This window comes from Rattus rattus, chromosome X, assembly GCF_011064425.1.
Source record: "Rattus rattus isolate New Zealand chromosome X, Rrattus_CSIRO_v1, whole genome shotgun sequence".
In the NCBI taxonomy this organism is placed as follows: domain Eukaryota; kingdom Metazoa; phylum Chordata; class Mammalia; order Rodentia; family Muridae; genus Rattus; species Rattus rattus.
This window is the reverse complement of record NC_046172.1, coordinates 119,473,393-119,478,529: the sequence shown is the minus strand read 5'-3', so window position 1 is coordinate 119,478,529 and position 5,137 is coordinate 119,473,393.

The window sequence follows — 5,137 nt, the reverse complement described above, 5'->3', positions numbered from 1 at the left end:
TGCTCCAGACTGCTCCTTGGTTCCTGTGTCCTGAGAGTTCTGGGTGGGTCCTCTGAACAGAAATGGTGGTCTCACCTATACTCTCAGATGTGTCAGCACGTCTCCGCAAGTGGGTTCTGGGTACAGAGCAACGTCCCATTTGATAGCTATTGATCTTAGAGCCTGAACCATTGGTTTTCTGTTCAGAATATTTTTACCTCTGCAATGTGTTCAAGGCTCTTTTCCCACTTTCTCTTTTATTAGATTCTGTGTATGTAGTTTGGTGGGAGGTCCTTGATCCACTTGGACTTGAGAGCTTTGTACAAGGAGATAAGAATGGATGTATTTTCATTCTTCTACATGCTGCCTGCCAGTTAGTCCAGCACCATTTGTTGAAGATGCTTTCTTTTCTCCACTGTATAGTTTTGGATTCTTTGTCAAAGAACAAGTGTTCATAGTTGTGTTGGTTTATATCTGGGTCTTCAATTCTATTCCATTGATCAACCAGTCTGTTTCTGTACCAATACCATGCAGTTTTTATTGTGATTGCTCTGTAGTATAGCTTGAGGTCAGAGATGGTAATTCCCCCCCAGAAGTTCTTTTATTGTTGAGAATTGTTTTCACTATCCTGGTTTTGTTGTTGTTGTTGTTGTTGTTGTTGTTGTTGTTGTTGTTGTTGTTGTTGTTGTTGTTTTTGCTCTTCCATATGAAGTTGAAAATTGCTCTTTTCATGTTTGTGAAAAATCATGTTTAAATTTTGGTGTGGTTGCATTAATAGATTACTTTTTGGTAACATGGCCATTCTCACTGTGTTAATCCTAATGACTCATGAGCATGGGAGAACTTTCTATATTCTGAGGTCTTTTGTGATGTCTTTCTTCAGAGACTTGAATTTCTTGTCATAGGGATTTCTAACTTGCTTGGTTGTGGTTATACTGAGGTATTTTATGTTATTTGTTAGCTATTGTTTCCCTAATTTCTTTCTCAGCCCACTTATTATTTATATAAATGAAGGCTACTGATTCGTTGGAGTTAGTTTTATATCCAGTCACTTTGCTGAAGTTGTTTATCAGCTGTAGTACTTCTTTTGGGGTCGCTTATGTATCATACAAATAGTAATTCCTTGACATCATCCTTTCCAATTTGTATCCCCTTCATCTCCTTTTGTTTCTAATTGCTCTAGCTAGAATTTTGAGTACTATATCAAACAGATAGGGAAAGAGTTGCCAGCCTTGTTTTGTCTCTGATTTTACTGGTATTGATTCAAGTTTATTTCCATGTAGTTTGATGTTGGCTGTTGGTTTGACGTATATTGCTTTTATTATGTTTAGATATGTACCATGAATTCCTGATATCCCGAAGAGTTTTAACATGAAAGGGTGTTGTATTTTGTCAAAGGCTTTTTCAGCATATAATGAGATGGTCATGTGATTTTTTTCTTTGCATTTGTATAATGGATCACGTTGATAGATAGATAGATAGATAGATAGATAGATAGATAGATAGATAGATAGATAGATAGATAGATAGATATCCCTGCATCCCTGGAATGGAGTCTACTTGATCATGGTGAATGGTAGTTTTGATGTGTTCTTTTATTCTGATTTCAAGAATTACATTGAGTATTTTTGCATCAATATTCATAAGTGAAATTGGTCTGAAGTTCTGTTTCTTTGTTGGGTCATTGTGTTGTTCAGGTATCAGAGTAACTGTGGCTTCACAGAATGAATTGGGCAGTGTTTCTTCTGTTTCTGTTCATGGACTAGTTTGAGGAGTATTGGTATTAGCTCTTCCTTGAAGATCTTATAGAAGTTTGCACTAAACCCATCTAGTCCTGGGCTGTTTGTTTGATTGTTTCCTGGTTGGGAGGTTTTTAATGACTGCTTTTATTTTCTTAGAGTTATGAAACTGTTTAGATAGTTTACCTGAGGGGAGGCAGGAAGGGGGTGTGGCTGAGAAGGGGGAACACCCTTATAGAAGAAGGGGAAGGGGATGGGATAAGGGGCTTATGGAAAAGGAAACTAGGAAAGGGAATAACATTTGAAATGTAAATTTAAAAATATCCAATAAAAAAGATAGTTTACCTGATCTTCATTTAACTTTGGTCCATGGTATCGGTCTAGAAAATTATCCATTTCATCTATATTTTCCAGTTTTATCTCACATAAGCTTTTTTTTTAAATGTTCTCAGTTTCTGTTGTTATGTCTCCTTTTTTTTTATTAACTTGAATATTTCTTATATACATTTCGAAAGTGTTATTCCCTTTCCTGGTTTCCGCAAACATCCCCCCCCCTCCCCTTCCTTTATGGGTGTTCCCTCCCCACCCTCCCCTATTGCCGCCCCCCCCAACTGTCTAGTTCACTGGGGGTTCAGTCTTAGCAGGACCCAGGGCTTCCTCTTCCACTGGTGCTCTTACTAGGATATTCATTGCTACCTATGAGGTCAGAGTCCAGGGTCAGTCCATGTATAGTCTCTAGGTAGTGGCTTAGTCCCTGGAAGCTCTGGTTGCTTGGCATTGTTGTACATATGGGGTCTCGAGCCCCTTCAAGCTCTTCCAGTTCTTTCTCTGATTCCTTCAACGGGGGTCCTATTCTCAGTTCAGTGGTTTGCTGCTGACATTCGCCTCTGTATTTGCTGTATTCTGGCTGTGTCTCTCAGGATCGATCTACACTTCTGCACTTCTTTGCTTCATCCATCTTGTCTAATTGGGTGGCTGTATATATATGGGCCACATGTGGGGCAGGCTCTGAATGGGTGTCCCTTCAGTCTCTGTTTTAATCTTTGCCTCTCTCTCCCCTGCCAAGGGTATTCTTGTTCTTTTTAAAGAAGGAGTGAAGCATTCACATTTTGATCATCCGTCTTGAGTTTCATTTGTTCTAGGCATCTAGGGTAATTCAGGCATTTGGGCTAATAGCCACTTATCAATGAGTGCATACCATGTATGTCTTTCTGTGATTGGGTTAGCTCACTCAGGATGATATTTTCCAGTTCCAACCATTTGCCTACAAATTTCATAAAAGTCGTTGTTTTTATAGCTGAGTAATATTCCATTGTGTAGATGTACCACATTTTCTGTATCCATTCCTCTGTTGAAGGGCATCTGGGTTCTTTTCCAGCTTCTGGCTATTATAAATAAGGCAGCGATGAACATAGTGGAGCACGTGTCTTTTTTATATGTTGGGGCATCTTTTGGGTATATGCCCAAGAGAGGTAAAGCTGGATCCTCAGGCAGTTCAATGTCCATTTTCTGAGGAACCTCCAGACTGATTTCCAGAATGGTTGTAGCAGTCTGCAACCCCCACCAACAATGGAGGAGTGTTCCCCTTTCTCCACATCCTCGCCAGCATTTGCTGTCACCTGAGTTTTTGATCTTAGCCATTCTCACTGGTGTGAGGTGAAATCTCAGGGTTGTTTTGATTTGCATTTCCCTGATGACTAACGATGTTGAACATTTCTTTAGGTGTTTCTCAGCCATTCGGCATTCCTCAGCTGTGAATTCTTTGTTTAGCTCGGAACCCCATTTTTTAATAGGGTTATTTGTCTCCCTGCGGTCTAACTTTTTGAGTTCTTTGTATATTTTGGATATAAGGCCTCTATCTGTTGTAGGATTGGTAAAGATCTTTTCCCAATCTGTTGGTTGCCGTTTTGTCCTAACCACAGTGTCCTTTGCCTTACAGAAGCTTTGCAGTTTTATGAGATCCCATTTGTCGATTCTTGATCTTAGAGCATAAGCCATTGGTGTTTTGTTCAGGAAATTTTTTCCAGTGCCCATGTGTTCCAGATGCTTCCCTAGTTTTTCTTCTATTAGTTTGAGTGTGTCTGGTTTGATGTGGAGGTCCTTGATCCACTTGGACTTAAGCTTTGTACAGGGTGATAAGCATGGATCGATCTGCATTCTTCTACATGTTGACCTCTCCAGTTGAACCAGCACCATTTGCTGAAAATGCTATCTTTTTCCATTGGATGGATTTGGCTCTTGTCAAAAAATCAAGTGACCATAGGTGTGGGGTTCATTTCTGGTCTTCAATTCTGTTCCATTGGTCTATCTGTCTGTCTCTGTATTTCAATACCATGCAGTATTTATCACTATTGCTCTGTATGTACTGCTTGAGTTCAGGATAGTGATTCCCCCTGAAGTCCTTTTTATTGTTGAGGATAGTTTTAGCTATCCTGGGTTTTTGTTATTCCAGATGAATTTGCAAATTGTTCTGTCTAACTCTTTGAAGAATTGGATTGGTATTTTGATGGGGATTGTATTGAATCTGTAGATCGCTTTTGGTAAAATGGCCATTTTACTATATTAATCCTGCCAATCCATGAGCATGGGAGATCTTTCCACCTTCTGAGGTCTTCTTCAATTTCCTTCTTCAGTGTCTTGAAGTTCTTATTGTACAGATCTTTTACTTGCTTGGTTAAAGTCACACCGAGGTACTTTATATTATTTGGGTCTATTATGAAGGGTGTCGTTTCCCTAATTACTTTCTCGGCTTGTTTCTCTTTTTTTGTAGAGGAAGGCTACTGATTTATTTGAGTTAATTTTATACCCAGCCACTTTGCTGAAGTTGTTTATCAGCTTTAGTAGTTCTCCTGGTGGAACTTTTGGGATCACTTAAATATACTATCATATCATCTGCAAATAGTGATATTTTGACTTCTTCTTTCCCGATCTGCATCCCCTTGACCTCCTTTTGTTGTCTGATTGCTCTGGCTAGAACTTCAAGAACTATATTGAATAAGTAGGGAAAGAGTGGGCAGCCTTGTCTAGTCCCTGATTTTAGTGGGATTGCTTCAAGTTTCTCTCCATTTCGTTTAATGTTAGCAACTGGTTTGCTGTATATGGCTTTTACTATGTTCAGGTATGGGCCTTGAATTCCTATTCTTTCCAGGACTTTTATCATGAAGGGGTGTTGAATTTTGTCAAATGCTTTCTCAGCGTCTAATGAAATGATCATGTGGTTTTTTTCTTTCAGTTTGTTTATATAATGGATCACGTTGATGGTTTTCCTTATATTAAACCATCCCTGCATGCCTGGGATGAAGCCTACTTGATCATGGTGGATGATTGTTTTGATGTGCTCTTGGATTCGGTTTGCCAGAATTTTGTTGAGTATTTTTAAGGTCGATGTTCATAAGGAAATTGGTCTGAAGTTCACTTTC